Source organism: Lutra lutra, chromosome 9 (genome assembly GCF_902655055.1).
Source record: "Lutra lutra chromosome 9, mLutLut1.2, whole genome shotgun sequence".
NCBI lineage: Eukaryota > Metazoa > Chordata > Mammalia > Carnivora > Mustelidae > Lutra > Lutra lutra.
Genome location: NC_062286.1, coordinates 90,246,983 through 90,265,276, shown reverse-complemented (window position 1 = coordinate 90,265,276; position 18,294 = coordinate 90,246,983). Strand labels below are relative to the sequence as shown.

At 45.4% G+C, this 18,294-nt stretch overlaps 1 protein-coding gene across 1 annotated transcript in view; it reads right to left on the bottom strand.

The window, feature by feature from the left end:
* Positions 1 to 18,294, bottom strand: part of SH3RF3 (SH3 domain containing ring finger 3) — a 364,818-nt gene that overhangs the window by 25,761 nt on the left and 320,763 nt on the right. The window lies entirely within an intron of this gene.

The following is an 18,294-nucleotide window of genomic DNA, read 5'->3' as shown; positions in this document are numbered from 1 at the left end:
GCAGGTCCTTGAAACTTTCTGAGTGATGGATATTGGGTGCTATCCCCAGATCGAACACAGCCAATCTACACAGGGCAGCTGAGTCACATCGCTCTCTTTCCTCTTGGCCCCATTGTCACCAAAGCCTTCCCCAGGGCAGAGCTCACTGCACACATGCCTGGGTCCCAGGCCCACCCCAGGCCAGCACTCCACCAAGGCATTGAAGAAGCATGATCTGAGCCCAGTGGGCCTGTGGCAGCCACACATGCCACTTCTTTGGGGTGGTCCCAGGATACCATCCCTCCACACAGCAGGCAAGGCGAGGGTCAGGGCACCTGGGGCACATGCAACCCACCATCAGTGGGTACCGAGTGAAGGAAGGACGTGCCTAGCTTGGATTGCATGCGGCAGGCTTGCTGGCCATGCCCTGGGAAATGGCAGGTCATAGGGCACTAGGATGCTCAATCTGAAGCTGCGAGAGCAGACTGAGACTCCGGACAAAGAAGGGAAAGAGAGTCAAGGCAGCACTGTAACAAGGAGCTGGACACAGACCTCCTGGCTCATCTTCAGCTCCTACTACCTACCAGCCATACACCTTGAACAAGAGACCTGAATTTTCTATGTGTCAGAAATGGGGTAACAGTAGGACCTACCACAGAGGGTTGTCACGGGAACCAAATGAAACCATGCATGCCAGACGCCTGACACCTGGGAGATGCACGTCTGCCTGTGCTAACCATGACCATCGCTCTCAGTACGGCTACTCCATGGATGTCTGGGGCCATGAAGACATTGAACACAGGCTTTCCTTCTGCAAGAATAAGTCTTGGTATGGATGACACTTCAGTGACACTTCATGGCTGGTTTTTACTTTGTTGGAGAAGAAAATATCAGCTCTCAGCCAAAGGAACAGTGCAGGATCTAGTCTTTTCTCCTAAATCAGTGGTCCTCACAGGCAGCAAAGTTGAAGTCACTCTTCCTACAGGCTGTGACAACACATTTGGCCTGAGCGGACACATCACCTGTGCAGCACTGAGCTTCAGGGGGCTGTCAGGTTTGCAAAGCAGTCCATGCCCCCCTCCCTAATATTAAGAAACTGACAACCTATTTCAACTGAGAAAGGAGAAGGCAGAGGATGTGTGTGAGTGCCTAGCTCTGTCAAGTGCATACCTGGATGGGGCTATAAAGTTTGGTAGGGGGGCTCCTGGCACCCTGGGCCAGTGTCAGCTGGAAAGCAAGACTTTGTGGAATAGCATATTCAAGAGAATTTATTTTTGCACTTAATTAAAAAGTACTGAACCAGAGGACAAGCAATGTACCAGCTGAGCTCAAGGAAAGAGTGAGAGGTCGCAGAGCTAGACCTTGGGTGATGTGGCAGACTGAATTTTCCAAATATGGCCACAACACTGTCTCTCCTCTCACTCACCCTCCTTGCAAAGTGACTATGGCACTCTCCTTGTTCAGTGACAGGAGTCGTGTCTCACCCCCATGTGCCGGAGAACTTGTGACAGCCTCCACTGATAGAGCACACTGGAAATGCCACTCGTGATTCAAGGCATGAAGGCGCCATGTGCTCACTCCCGGAACCCAGTCACCACTCTGCGAGGAAGCCCAAGCCCGCCCATGTGCACAGACGATGGAGAAGCCGCACCGATGTTTGATGAACAGCCCAGCTGCCAGCATCCACTGCCAAACCTGGGAGCGAGTACATCTGCAGGTGGCTCTGGCCCCCACAAGCAACCCCTCACCCCTACAGCCTCACAGATTCAGCTGAGGCCCAAGACCTGGGAGAGTAGAAACAAACCCCTGGGTATGCCCTGCCCAATGTCCTGACCCACAGAACAGGAGATAAGCATATCAAAGCGCATATCATTCTACACCATGGAGTTCTGGGGGTTGATCTGCTCTGCAGCCAAAGTAACTGGGGCAGATTCACTTTGACCTGTCGTGAGATTTGCCAGCCCAGACCACGCCCACACAATGAGAGTACTGGCATGGCTATGGTTGGGTATAAAAATCTCACATATGAGCTTCAGATACACACACTCACACACTCACACACACACACACACACACACACACACACTGCATTTGTGATAAACAAGTGTGGGATAGAAAGATGAAAACACATCCCAACAGGCTTTTTGGAAAATGTTACAGAAACATTGGAAACATGTACGACTGAAGGCTAACCAGGCATTCAAATAATAAATGAGAAGAATTCTGTCAGGAAAGATGCCAAGATCTGAACTTCAATACAGTTTTACTGGAAATATCAAGAGTTCTAGATAACCTAATACAATCAAGTCAAAAAGCAGGGTCATTAAAAACTGAGAAGGTGGGGTGTTTAGAAGCTAGGAGGCCTCATCCTCATTCCCAGGCTGGGCTTGAAATTGGGGTAGAAGGGTTTTCCCCAGAGGTTGCATTTTTCTGACAGCCCACAGAATCCAATCCATGTAAGTCTGACTGTCTCAGAGACAGATAGGTGGCTTTACAGGAACAGAGAAAGAGAGAAGAAAAAAAAGAGACAAGATGAAAGTTAACGAGGAATGTGAGGACATAAAAGCATTTAAATTGCTTTCCCAAAATGCTGCCTCCAACCAGGCAGCTCCTTTTCCTCTGAGAAGACACTGCTCAGCTAACTTAGAGGACTTGGTGGGTCCTTTTGTCACTGTCAGTGGACAGGATGCTCAGGGGACCTTCTCCCCTAAGGGCCTCTCTCAGCCTTGTAGTCCCTCAAGGTGTGTGGCATTATCGGGGTGGGAGAGGAGCAGAGGCAGACATTCAGGGACCCTGCAGGAGGAAGCAATCACCTCCGTGTGGGTCTACACTGAAGGGAGGACTCCACTGTCATCCAATCACTTCAATCTCCCATCTTTTGCTGGGAGCACCCAAGTAGAGGGTAGCTCTCCCCTAGCTACACATGTCTGTCTGGGAGAAAGACTTTCTGATCTCCTGATCTCCTTTTAGGGGTTTCAGGATTGGGCTGGGGAGAGGAGCATGGGGGATAGCCAAAAGCCATGGCTGGAAGGAATGGGTGACATGCCACTGACTGCATATGGCCTGCTATTTCTTCCTTGGAGAGTGGAGAGTGATATGGTTTTTGGAGGTGAAAGCTGTGCCTTTGTAGAAATGTGGGAGAGATATTCTCTCCTTGGGGTCAGTTCCTAATAATCACCATGTGATGTAAGGTTTATGCTCCCTGCTCAGGGGGAAGGAAGTATAAACTTCCTGGATTTCCAGTTTTCCCCAAGGCTATGGTCCTTCAGGGTCAATGTCTTCATTATCACCTGTTGAGGCTCATGGAAAGCCCAAGGTCACTTTCAAGGGTATTTGAAAGACCAGTATCTCTTAGTTCTTGATATAGTAGAGTCCGGCTTAACAAGAAAACGCAAACACTGTATATGAGATCTCACTGTAATGACCTGCTTGAAGAGTCTAAGATGATCTGAGTAAGGGTACCTCACCTTGGGGTTGTGCCACAGTTGTCAAAGGTTCACATGCAGGTGATCATATCTGCTCTTCCCCCAATCCCAAAAGGCACTATGCCAGCACCCTCTGTGTCCCCCAAGACATTGCCCTGCAGGATGTTAGTGGGTCTGGCTCGGGCAAAGGAAGGGAACAATAGGTTCTGTGACTAGGCTAAGATATTCTTGAACCTTCACTATGCCAATAAGCTAAATTTTCAAAATTTTAATTTTATTTTGATAAGAACACTTAACACAGGATATACCCTCTTAACAAATTTTTAAGTATCCAGTACAGAACTGTGTACAACATAGTTTCGATGACCATATAGGTACAAGGTTATACAGCAGATGTCCAGAATGAAGTCACCTTGCTTACTGGGAACTTGACCATTGGGCATAAGTTCAGTTTAAGCAAGACGAGTGTTAGTAAGCTAAGTTTTACTGCAGGAGTTCTTTGGTAGGCCTGGGTGCTTCTGAAAATGAAGAAAGGAATCTGATGATTTGGAAAGACAGTGAGTTGCCAAGATAATATCAACATAACCAAGGGTCAGAGCCAGGCCTGGGCCCCAGGGGTCCAAACATCGGACTCATGGTTCTAGAGACACAGCCAGTTTATACACCAGTGATTCTCAACCAGGGGTAATTGCACTCCCCAGGAGACACGGGGAATATTCCTGGCTGTCACAACTGGGGTACAACATGCTACTGGGATCTGGTGGGTAGAAACCAGGAGCGCAGGGCACCTGGGTGGCACAGTCGGTTGAACATCCGGCCCATTTTCGGCTCAGCCCATAATCGTTCCTTCTTTAGGGTCATGAGAGCGAGCCCTGTGTCAGTCTCCACACTCAGCATAGAGCTGGCTTAACGCTCTCTGTCCCTCTTTCTCTGCTCCTTCCCAACGCCCCACCGAAAGAAGTAAATTAAAAAAAAGAAACCAGGGGTGCTCAATACCCCACCATCAGGAATTGTTTGGCCCCAAGAGTATGAAGGCTGCAAAGACTTGGTTGGGATGGCAGGTGGCAGGCACTCTGTGTGGGTCTGTCCCTGTCCCTTGCCAAAGGCCACTGTAGTAGAATGGATGCAGATGCTGGCCATGGGTGGGCTGCACCCTAGCTGCCACTCAGCACCACACTCCTCTCTCCACATGGGCTCTGAGACCCAATCAACTGTGGGAATGGAGCTTGCACGGAGCTCCTGGGAGGCAGGGGCCGGCTGCCACTTTCTGAGGGCTCGCTTTGGGGAGCAAGGAGGTGGAGGTGGACAGAATGATCCAGAAGCACTTGGATATTCACAGGTGACACTGAAAGGTACTATTTCAACTTCTGCGATCTGGGGAGGGCATTATTGCCCTTCTTGGTGCCAAACTGGGCAGGCTGGGGCTGACTTCTAGAAGGCTGCTGAACTCTCCAGCCAACAGTGAGTGTGGCACGTTTATGCTCCCATCCTAAACCATTAGGGACAGGGGACCGTCAGAACCATCAGTTCTTCCCCCAGTTTGCTGTGAAGGCCAAGAAGGATCTGTCGCATTCTGGCTAGTAGACAGCAGCGGGCCCTGATGTGGTCCAGGAAAGGCCAGCAAGCAGCTGGCTCCTGGTTTCCATACATGGTCTCCTCCCGGCAGGGTTCTCCCTGCCTGTTGTGGTTCTGAAGCTCTGACAACATGCCTGCACACACTGGTGAATGGGAACCTTTGCTGTTCTGACTATAACCCACCCCTAGGTCAACTGGGGACCTCCCACACAGCTGCCGTGTGTCCCCAGGGGGACGTGTCCTGCTCTTGGTCACACCCACGTCTTCCCTCAACATGGTGCTACCACCTTACTCTCCCAGAGCTCTGCTGGGGCACCAGCAGGCACATGTCCCGGTGAGCTCACACTTGTAGCCCAAACAGCACACAGAAACCTAAGGGCCTTCTTTTCCCACCCGACCTGACCGGTAACTGTCAAACTCATAACTCAGTCTCTTCTTCCTATCTCAAAAGGACAGCTGTGGAGAACCGTGCCGGCACTCACCTCCCCAAGGAGCAGCCCAGGCCTGCACCTGTGCAGGTACGAGCATGGGCTCTTGTGCAACCGTGCGGCCACACCTCCCCGGCACCTGGACCTTCTGGACACCTGCCAGCTCTGAAAGCCGCCATCCCCCAGACCCCGTCATACATCTCAAGGGCAAGCCACTCCCCCCGCCACCACCAAAACCAAGGTGATAAGGCCAAACAGAGACATGAGAACTTTCCCCCAGCACCACGGCCCACTCTGTGACCGTGGTTTCCACCTTAGAGGGAAAGACAGTATTTACGTGGACTTTCTGGTCTTAAGTGGGGGCTGCATTCAAGTGTGGGGATGTGTTACTCTCGGGGTGAGGATGGTTAGGCTGCTGAAAGGGAGGCACACAAGAGAGGTCAGAGACCCAGCAGGAGAGCAAGCACAGGGGGCTGAGGCAGCCCATGTGCCCTGGGGCGGCCCGGGTACTCGGGGCGGGGGGCCTCTCAGAAGAGCTCACCCCAGCTCACCTTGGGGTAGGCTCAGCAGTGAAACAGGGCTTGTAGGGGGCAGAGTGGGGGCTATGAGGCAGGGAGGTCTGTGGACAGGCCGGCAGCTACAGCAGGACGTGGGCACCTCCCTCCAGCCTCCCGCCAGGAGCCCTATTCATGCTTTCAGGTTCCATTTGCAAAACAGCTCCCCTCTGAAACTCTGATGAGTGCTTCTGCAGGTTCTATTTCCCTCTCTTGTGCTCTGCCCCGTCACACGTCTTCATGGTTTAGGCCCTCTTTGGCCTCTGTCCTTGCTGTTTTGACCTCCCCCCACAAAGAACCACGAGGGCACAAACCTCATCATAGTCACCCTGGATCCAGGGCCCGATGCAGATGGAGCCCCCAGAGCCCCCCATATGCTGAGTGTGGAGCCAGCCTGCGATAGATGGCCACGGCCCCAGTGTGGGGCTGCTCCCATGGCCAAGGGGGAGGCTCAGGCACAGGCAAGGCCAAGTCTCACATCAAAGTCCTCGGAGGAGCCTGGATGCAGAACGGGGACCAGACTGGACCTCTGGGGGGCACTGGTATGCACAGGCAAGCAGCCCTTCTCCCGAGGCAAGCTATCACAGAGCAGAGACAGAGTGAGCTCGGTTTAATAAGGAGAAATGAGGGGGTTAAAATGCTGAGGCTTCAGTTCTTTACAGATTCTTCTGGACTCAGCACCTGAGAAGCTCTAGCAACGTGTGACCCTATGCCTTTGACACCTCATTCCAATGCCATCATCTTTTCACTGGAGTAGGAAGGCCCTGTTAACTCAGTAGAATTCATAGCATCGCATTCCTTTCCTTAAAATTGCTTCAAAGGAGATTGGGCCAAAAGGCAGATGGGCAGGGACAGGAAACCAGAATGGCCTGCTTGCTCTAGGACGTATGGTCTGCGCTACGGTTTGGTCCGTTACGATTCTGCCTCACATCTGGATTTCCCACAGGCCTCTGGCTCACTTTCTGTAAAGCCTCTACAGAACTACCAAAATTATTAGATTAAATAAAATGAATTTGGATGAAACCTCTGTAAAATCTGGCATCCTGAAAGATTTCTGGAATGGAACGAGAAAAATGAAACACTTTATTATTTACTCAGGTATGCCAAGCTCATGTGCTTTCTGGATTTTTTTTTTTTTTTAAATAAATCAGATGGCTAGAGATCACTTCATCCACCCCGAAAGTCTGTAGCAGGATGCAGGATGGTCAGTTATGTGTGGAAGGAGCACATGCTTCATCACGTGGACGCAGGATTTCTGAGGTTAAGTTATGAGTCAAAGCTATTATTTTCATTAGCGCTTTCCGGGGGCCCACAGCATCCCAGGCCTGGCAGGCAGCCCGCCTGCTCTCCAGGATGATTCGAATTTCCTTCCTGTCTTTGTGTGCTTCTTAGGACACATTGCTTCCAGGAAATCCGAGATGCACAGCCCACCTGGGGTGCACCCTCAGAGATGCAGGTGAGGAAGGGGTCCTCTTCTGCTGCCGCCTTGCTGGGAGCAGCGCAGGCCCCCACCAGAAAGCACCTCCCTGAGCAGGGGCCCAGACTGGGGCTTTCATCCGTGCCTAGTCTTCAACTGGCAAAAGCTTCTAACTTTCTCCAAGGAGCCACCATCATGAGGCCATGTGTAGCTGTTATTATCACATTAAAATGATTAGAAAAAGGAATTTGGAAGAAGCTGAGGTATGAGAATCCAGGTGAACTCAGTTCTACTGGTCCACCTGCCTACCATTCAGGTCTCACCTGAATGAACTGTCTCATCTTGGAGGAAAATGGATTACCTCCCAGACCAAATTACATGGCTTGCTGTCTACACAGTCCTGCGTTCTGGAGAGCGACCAGGCATCTGCTTCCCCCTGGGCCTGAGGAGTCTCAGCAGGAGAGAATGTGGGAACAGTTTAGGGAGAAGTGCTTCACGAAAAGGGCAGGATAAGTTATCCATGCATGCTGGGTTCCTGTATCTTCTACAACTTAACTTTGGGCACTTTGCGGATGTGGAGGCTGAGACGGAAGGGGGTCTGTGGAGAAAGAAGGCCTTCAGCCCCACACCAGCTATGCCCTGGAGCAGGTGACTCAGAAAGCAGCCCCACCACATGAGTCCCATAGCACGGGCCTCCCAGCATGGACCACCAGGGTGAAGGAAGGCAGTCAGTCAGAGATCCTGGCCCCACACAGGCCATTTCTGGATGGATGTTAGCCCCTGTTTCCCCACCAACACACAAGTGTTTTCTTGTAATCAGCAAAGAGGAATGAAATAGCAGTATCTTCTATTTGCTTTGAGCTTCTCCTTGTTTACAGCAAAGACTTCACTGCAAAGAGTGTCCCTAAGCTGCAGCCTATGGAGCAGGGGACACAGCTCAGAGCCTCCTCTTCCAGCCATTTTTCCCATAGGTCTGCCCTCTCACCATCCCAGTGGGGGTGTGCCTCTGGGCTTGCATGGCACCCCTTATGGGGCATGATCAGAACAGTCCACAAGCCCCACCAGGCTGCCGGTGCAAAGGTGTGTCTCCTCGAGACGGCCTTGTTCGGCTCTGGGCCTGGCGCGCTGTGCCAGGACTCACGGCAGAGCAGCTCCCCAAGTAGTTTGTTGTCAGTGGATGAAAAAATAGATGAATGACAACTGCACTAAAGGTGGACAGCGTCCCCCCAGATATGTATCCCAGCAAAAGCTGAGTTCTGGAGCCCCATACTGATAAGGTTCTTTCTATGGATTTCCTGCGGAGATCCAGCAAAGCTCTGGAAAAAATGATCTTATAGATACAGTGTGACTAGGCAGGAGTCTGTTTGGAAACACGAAGCTGAGTCCACAGCTCCTCTTTGCAGAACTCCCTTTCAAATCCTCCATTCACTGAGGAGGAAGTAAGATATCGCAAAGGAATATCGTTTTTGCGATAAGGTCCCTGGGCTCCTTGATGAGGAGATGCCATTAACCTCTTAGACACGGCCCTTCCATGACAGAGGAAACAGAAAGACTCCTATGTGTGAGAGTATGGATTTGCCTTTCCTAACTAGAAGACAGCTCGGGTTGTTGCCAGCAAGGGCTCAGCTACAATAACCACCTGAAGTGGGAGCCTCTAATATTATAATCATTACCATCAAGTAGCAGGATAATTCACATATCTGTTCATGGGTTCATTTTGCTGCTCGCACTTCCAGAAAATGCTTTGAAAACCTTTGTTGTCTATGCTCAGATGCTCCATGGAAACACAAATGAGGCTGTCTACAGTCACGTGGACAAGTGCCCGGCCCCAAACTTCACACATAAATAACTGCAGGAGGCTGTTCCAATGTGCTTCTGAGTAAAGTCATAGGTCACTCCTGATCTACTTCCCGAGCCTCAAGAACAAGGGGCAAATAAAACAAACTGCTCAGAGCTTTAAGATGCTTGAATGTTACATGCATCTGGCAGCTCGGGAGATTGCCACTAAGTGTGCAGGAAAACCACAGCCTTAGAGGATTGGGGTCACCAGAGAAGACAGCTCCTGATTTCCACTTCTTTGCCATTCTATGAGGTAATCATTTGTGCTCTCTGCTTTCCAGGCACATGGTAACATTTTCTTCTCTGGCGCCCTTGGGATTGGGTGGGGCCATGCATCTAGATCAGAGCAATGAGCTGTGGGAAAATTTGTGAGCAAATGTGATGGGTGTCACTTCTGGGCTGAAACATTTAATTGCTCATGGAAACCTTCCAGGCATCTATCTTCCTCTTTCAGCAGCCAGCCGTTGGGGGTGGGGGGCAGGTCCATTCGTCCAATTCCTGAGTTGGGGGGACCTGGATTAGTGACTCCAGCCAAATGGCAAAGCAGACAAGCTTTACATGAGAAATGATCTGCTATTTAGGCTGCTCCTATTTCAGATTTGTTCCACCACATGATAGATACAAAGACAGACTGTATGATGGTCAGATCAGGAAGGGAAGTGGTGATGTGGTATCGTATCATAGTAGATGTACAGTTTCTGAAATCATGTTCCCTCTTCTGGCTCTACAATATGTATTTTCACAAAAATACACTAAGTTCTTTTTTAAAACAAAGAGTTATCTTCTCTTTCTTTATAACTTGGGTAGATTCTGACATAGGCATACACCCGTGAAACATCACCACGGTCAGGGTAACATGCATTCCCATCACCCCTAAAGGTTGCTCATGCCCCTCTGTAGTCCTTTGCTTGCATATCTCCTGACTCTAGGAATCCATGACCTGCTGCTTCCTGTCACTATAGATTCGTTTGCATTTTCTGAAATTTTACATAAATGAAATAACCCATATTGTGTTTTTTTTTTCTCTCTCTGGCTTCTTTAATGATCTTGTGATTCATTTATATCACGGTGTGTATCAGTAGCTCATTTCCTTTTCTTGCTGATTTAGTATTCCATTGTATGGCTCTGCTCGGCTGTTCGTCTTGTTCAGTAGTTGATTGACATTCGGGTCGATTCCAGTTTGGAGTTGTTACAAATAAAGCTGCTATGAATGCTCATGTAGGAGTCTTTGTAAAAGCCTGTGTTTCCATTTCTCCTGGGTAAATATCTAGGGGAAGAAAGGCTGGGTACCATTTTATATTTCCAATAGCAGTAGCTGAGAGTTCTCTAATACTGGAAATACTCAGCCCCTCTCTCCCTCCCTCATGGAACATGGACACACACACACACACACACACACACACACACACATGCATTAAGGAGTAAGTTTCTACATAAACACAAACATGAGTCTTGTAGGAAAAATTCTAGCCTTGTCTTCATTACAGAATAACTTTCTTGTCTCTATGGCCAAGTCAGTTACATTACCTCCCTTTCCCCATCTTTAACTATAATATAATTATTCACATCCTATACTCAAAAAGAGTGCATTATGCTCCGCACTGGCAGAATGGTCTCATCTGGTCTCATCTCTGAGACCTGCACCTACTTGTACCACTGCCTGCCTCCCCTAGTGGACCCACTGGCCTTTCTAAAAGCATACATAAGACCCTCTCACTCCCTAGTTCAAAATCACTCAGTAGCATTTCCATTAGGATCCAGACTCCCTGCTTTGGTTCATGAGGTTCCTTGGATAGCCTACTGATCTCCTGTACCTCCGTTACTCCCATTTACCTGGTTCTTGTCACATTAGTCTTTCCAGCCTTCTTTAAATGTGCCACACTTGCTGTCCTCAGGGCCCTGGCCCTTGTAGTCTCTTGGTCTAGAACGCATTCTTCTCCCTTGCATGGTTGCTTCCTTTCTTCCTTTTAGGCCTCTAAAACACCATACCCCTCCCCTGCTGCCCTGCTTATTTTTCTTCATTTTGCTTAAAAGATCTGAAAGGATATTTGTTAATTCTTTGCTTACATGTTTGTCTTTCCCCTACCACAAGTCAACTCCAGCAGGGCAAAGACCTTGTTTGCCTTGTTCACCACTGGATCCTGAGGCTAAGAAACACACCTGAGACACAGTACTCACCAAACAGTTCTGGGATAAATAAATGTCTAGGGTGCTCAGAACCCCACTGCATGAGGACTGTTTTGTGATCTGCATTTGCTTAATCTAGATTTTTAAAAGTCTTTAGTTGGAGACTTCAGCACTCCTGTATCAGTAACTGACAGATCCAGCAGGCAGAAAATCAGTAAGGATGTAGCTGAAGTCAACCACACCATCCATTGACTGGATTCAATTGACATCTATAGGCTATTTCATCCGACAATAGCAGAATACACATATTTTTCAAGCTCACATGGAATATTCACTAAGATAGATCACATGCTGGGTCATAAAACACACCTGAACAAACTTAAAATAAAAATCGTACAATGTCTGCTCTCAGACCACAGTGAAATTAAACTAGAAATTAATAACAGAAAGATAACTGGAAAATCCCCAAATATTTGGAGATTAAGCAACATACTTCTAAATAACACAGGGTCAAGGAAGAAATCTCCAGAGAAATTTAAAAATATTGTAATTAAATGAAAATTAAAGTAAACTTATCAAAATCTAAGCAGGGCCTAGAGGGAAGTTTATAGCACTGAGTACATATATTTGAAAAGAAGATCTAAATCTAAAATCAATAATCTAAGCTTCCACCTTAGGGAACTTGAAAAAGAACAAACTGAATTCAAGTAAGCAGAAGAAAAGAAATAAAAAAGTTAGAGCAGAAATCAGTGAAACTGAAAACAGGAAGTTGATAACACTCCAGCGGAGCAAACTACGAATAAAAGAGAAGACACAAAATACTAATGTCAGAAATGAAAGAGGGGACATCACCACAGATCCTACAGACATTACAAAATAATAAAGAATATGAATAACTTTATGCTTACAAATTTGATAAGCTAGATGAATTGGACCAATTCCCTAAAAGACACAATCGGCCAAAACTTGCCCAAGAAATACACATGATCTGAATAGGCCTTTCTTTATTAAAGTGAATCAATCATTAATAACCTTCCAAAACAGAAAGCATAAGCCCAGATGTATTCATTGGTGAATTCTGCCAAACATTTAATGAGAACTATACCAATTCACTACCATCTTTTTCAGAAGATAGAAGCAGAGGGAATATTTCCTATAGAGTATTTTCCATTCTTCAAGGCCAGCATTATTCTAATAACAAAACCAGATTTAAAAATTACAAGAAAACTAGATCAATATTTCTCATGATCATAAATGCAAAAATTCTCAAAATATTAGTAAATAGAATCTAACAAGGTATAGAAAGAATTCTGTATTATGACCAAGCGGGATTTATCCCAGGTATACAAGCCTTGTTCAACATTAAAAAATCAATATGCGAACCATCACATCAACAGGCTAATGAAGAAAAATCCCATGACCATATCAACAGATGCAGAAAAAACATTTGACAAAATCCCAAACTTATCATGACTAAAACTCTTAGAGAACTAGGACTAAAGGTGAAATTACTCAATCTGAAAAAAGAACATTTCCTAAAAACCCTACAGCTAACATTATATCTAATGGTGAGAAACTAGAAGCTTTTCTGCTAGATCAGGAACAAGGCAAGGGTGTCTGGCCTCTCTTACCTTTCTTGCCACAGCATAATGGAAGTCCAAGCTAATGCAGTAAGATAAGACAAGGAAATGAGAGGTATACAGATTGAGAAGGAAGTAATAAAACTCTCTTTGTTCATGGACAGCATGACTGTCTACATGGAAAAATGGAAAAAACGGACAGAAAAACTTCTGGAACTAAGATGCATTATAGTCCATTTATAGGATCCAAAGTTAATTCCTTTCCAGCAGCAAACAACTGAAATTTGCAATTAAAAACACCATACCATTTAGAGTAGCACCCCCCAAAATGAAATACTTATGTATAAGTCTAACAAAATATGTCCAAGGTCTATGAGGAAAATTACAAAATTCTGATGAATGAATCAAAGAAGAATGAAATAACTAGAGATTAATCCATGTTCACGAATAAGAAATTCAATACAATCAAGATATCAATTCTTCCCAACTTCACATATTGATTCAACACAAACCTGATCAATATTCTAAGAAGTTATGTTGTTCATATTGACAAACTGATCCTAAAGTTTATATAGAGAGTCAAAAGATCCAGAATAGCCAACACAATATTGAAGAAGAGAAAAGTTGGAGGATTGATATTATCAATGTCAAGACTTACTATAAAGCTACAGAATCAAGATAAATTGCTGGAAAAAGAATAAACAAATAGATCAGTGGAACAGAATATAGAGCCCAAAAATAGACCTACACAAATATAGTTAACTAATCTTTGACAAAGTAGCAAATGTAGTACAATGAAGAAAAGACGGTCGTTTCAACAGATGATGCTGGAACAACTGGACGTCCATGTGCCAGAAAAAAAAAAAAAAAAGAATCCAGACACATCCTTATGCTCCAAGAAAAATTAACTCAAAAGGTATTAAGGACTTCAGTGTAAAACACAAAACTATAAACCAGAAGGTAACATAGGAGAAAATCGAGATGACCTTCAGTTTGAGGCTGACTTTAGATACAACACCAAAGGCATGATTTATGCAAGAAACAGATGAGAAGTTGGACTTCCTTAAAATTAAAAGCTTCTGCTCTGCAAAAGACAGTGTGAAGAGAATGAGAAGAGAAGCCACAAACTGGAAGAAAATATGTTCAAAGACAAATATGATAAAGGACTGTGATCCAAAATATATAAAGAACTCTTAAAAATCAGCAGTAAGAAAACAAGTAACCTAATCGAAAAGTGGACAAAGGATCCAATCACCTTACCAAAGAAAATATACAGAAGGCAAACAAACGTATGAGGAGACGCTCAACATCCTATGTCATAAATGAATTGCAAGTTAAAGTGACAATGAGATACCACCACACATGTGTTAGAGCAGCAAGGATCCAAACACCGATGACACAAAATGCTGGCAAGGATCTGGAGCAACAGAAGCTCTCATTCACAGCCTACTTTGTTTTCTTTATTTTTTAAAAATTTTATTGTTTTGACTTTTAAGTCCAGTATAGTTAACATAGTGTTATATTAGTTTCAGGTATACAATATAGTGATTCAACAATTCCATATATTACTCAGTGCATTATTTACAATAGCCAAATTATGGAAGCAGCCCAAGAGTCCATCGATTGAAGAATGGATAAAGAAGATGTGATACACACACACACACACACACTCACATACATACAATTACACAGCCACTTTGAAAGACAGTTTTGACAGTTTACCAAACTAAACATGTTCTTGCCATATGATCCAGCAATCACACCCTTTGGTATTTACCCAGAGGATGTAAGGCTTATGTCCACACAAAACCTGCCCATGCTGTTTCCAGCAGCTTCTTTTGTAATTGCCAAAACTTGGAAGCAAATGGATAAACTGTGGTACATCCATACAATGAAATATTCTAAAATGAGCTATCAGGCCAAGGAAAGTCACAGAGGAAACCCAAATGTATATTACTAAGTGGAAGAAGCCAGTCTGAAAAGGTCACACAGTATATGATTCCAGCTAGATGACATTCTGAACAAAGACAAAACCATGGAGACAGTAGAAGATTCAGGGGTTGCCATGGGTTGTGGGGAGGAGGGATGAGTGGACAGAGCACAGAGGATTTTTAGGGCAGTGAAAATATTCTATATGATATTATAATGGTGGATACATGTCTATACATTTGTTCAAACCTGGAGAATATACAACACCAAGAGTGAACCTTAGTGGAAACCATGGATTTCAGATGCTTATGATGTGTCCATGTAGGTTCATCAATTGTAACAAGTGCACCATCTGGGAGGGTTGCTGATAACTGAGGAGGCTGTGCATGCGTAGGGGTGGGGGTACATGTGAAATCTTTGCACCTCCTGTTTGATTCTGCTGTGAGCCAAAACTGTTCTAAAAAATACACTCTACTTAAAAATCCTCTTTGGGAGGGTGACTTACAATATCAGAGGGGCTATTTTTAGAAGAGAAAATGGACAGTGAGGTGGCAGAACTACACCAGTGGGTCTACTCCACAGGATGTGTATTTGTGTATGTGAGTGCATGCATGTGTGTATTTGTGTATGCATGGGTGTGTTTATATGCATGGGATTGTGTGTATACATGTGTGTATATGTGTGTGCATATTTATATGAATGAAAGTGTGTGGACTCTAGATGGTGACTCAACAAGAAGATGGGGTTTTTAGCAACAGGTCAGTTGAGTCATACAATAGGCTTCTTTGCTCTAGAGTAAGTTCCCTGTCCCTTGAGGCCTCTTAGCTGAATCTGAGTGATCCCTCTTTAGATATGTTGCAGACAGGACTTCTGGGTTCGTGGGTCCATTTAGTTTTGATGACATCAAAGCTCCCTTCTAGTGTTGTCTGTGAATCTGGGACCCTCTTGCATGAGGGTTTCTGCATCTTCTCTTAGTGACCTCTTGCCAGGAGCACTTTCTACAGGTGCCTCTTCCTAAGAGAAGACTCTTGAGTGTTCAATTCCTGCCTTATGTACATTCACCCCCAGCTCAGAGAATCCTGAAAGCTCAGCTTGGGGAATCAGAGAGTGCTGAGGAAGCCCAGGGGCCCCAACTGGGGAACAAGAAGCTGTCGGGTCTGAGAAATGGACAATTTCCTTGCATCTCTTAGTAACCCTTTGGGCATCCCCCTTAATATTTTCCTAATATAATTATCTGAAGCCTTGTTGTCTCTCTGAGGTATTGAGGGGTTTAAATAGCTTAATTGCCATGGAAACAAATGGTAACACCCTCCTTTTCTGGAAGTCCTGGAAAATTCATGGCTTCCTCCCCATTGCTTCCTAAGTACTGGTTTGTTACCATGTTGCACAATAATCAGAAATTTGAAGTGATTTATATCCCATCCCCCAACAAGATGCATTTTACTTTACTTGTAGCTTCACATAATAAATTTAAACCCTACTTCCCAAATCATTCAGTGATGACTTTGTGTAGAGCTATAAATAAGAAATAGCTGTTATCATCATATTCATTGTGAAATCTTGGAAAATAAAGCACCAGCCCTGGCCACATCTCTCATAGTCTTATTTAAGTAATACTACCCTTGGAAATTTTTAGTAATGGTTCACCTAATCAGTTAATAGTTTTTCATTAATATTAACCATTATGGTTACTTTCAGGTGTCAATTTGACTAGGCTCTACTAGTCATTTTTTAGGTCAGATCTAGCACCATGCTGCTGTGAATATATTTGTGGATGTGGTTAACATCTGCAATCATCTGACTTTAGTGAAGGAGGTTGCCCTCCATGAGGCAGGTGGGCCTCATCCATTCAGTTGAGGGGTTGTAGGAGCAAACATGGAGGTTTCCTGGGGAAGAAGACATTCTGCCTCAAGGCTGCAGCATCAGCTCTACCTGAGCCTCCAACCTGCTAGGCTGCTCAACAGACTGCAGACATTCCAGCCCCCACAATCACATGAGCCAATTCCTTTGGTTCTATTTCTTTGAGGAACTCTGTATGACAGAGATTTTGGTACCAAGAATGATACTAGAGGAGAAGAATCCTAAATATGAGTTTTCTGAGTTAGTTCTGTATTTTTTGGAACTGGTTCTTTAAGCTCACAGATTTAAAGGCCCTATGACTCTATTTTCAGTGGTAAAGAGGACGGTACAATGTGCCAATAGGAACACACAAAATATCACCATCGGACACTCTTAATCAAATATGTTTAACAGGCAAGGTTCTGGGTGATCTTCTGTATGATACTTAGAACATTTTTGTCAAACCTATGGGTATAATGAGATTGGCTAGTTGCTCTTAACTGTGCTGGACAAATGATGAGTTTGGGATTTCAAATTCCCAGCTCAAAGAACAGGTAAATAACCTGTTTCTATGTCTGCCCTGAAAGAAACGCTTAACTTCTGTAGCCCCAGAGCTGAGACTTCTTACCACTAAATCTAGAGGTTCATCCTGTGAGTGGCTGAATTATCATGCAGATTGAATGCCTATACTCACAGTAGGTCCATTGTTGCAGTGAGGACATTGAATGGAAAGAAATGGGATCCTGGAAATCTGGGAACATATGACTCAATTCTGATGAGGCTTGGGACACTGAAACCCTAAATTTTGCCAATTCTTCTTTGCCAGTAGACGTTGACTGTCCAGTCCTGCCTGACCAGGTGAACCTTCCTTTGACGGAGGAGCTCACTATTGCCTCCTCTCAGGTACTTGCCTTGTAAGATATTGTTGATCCTCAGGACCTACCTCTACCTCCTCTCTTTGCTTCTAGACCTAGAACTAGACTTAAGTCTGAGAGGACCTCAAAGGGTGAGGTGCAAAGTGTGACCCATGAGGAAGTGTGCCATGCTCTGATGGAACTACATGACTTTTTCAAATTTTCCAGAAAGAGATCTGGGGAATATGAGTGGGAACAAATATTGAGAGTGTGAGATAATGGTGAAAGAAACAGAGTTAGAGTTGCATTTATTCATGTGGGCCAATGAACAGAGATTCTTGATTCAATGATGTGGCTCACAGGATTAGAAAGGGATCCAACTGGATGGTTTGTTGGCTGGCTGAAATATGGACCAAAAGATGGCAAATAGTAACTTAGGTTGAAATGTTACCTGCCTTGATATATTCTAGAGAAATATACCCCAAAACTTTGGGAGATTGGAATGTTGAGTGTATGTGTCACGGAAGACCTGCTCGCTCATCCCAGAATGACACACACCTCATGCCCACTGTGAGGAACATATTTGTTGTGAGAAGAGCTTCAGAATCCTTAAAGCTCTCTGTGGTCACACTTCCACACTGACCGAACCTTACAGTGAGAAGCGTGGTGCAGAATTAGGAAGCCTGAATGCAATGAGAGGATGTGGATCCTAAGCCGACAAGAGCCAAATGGAGGCACTTAATTGTCC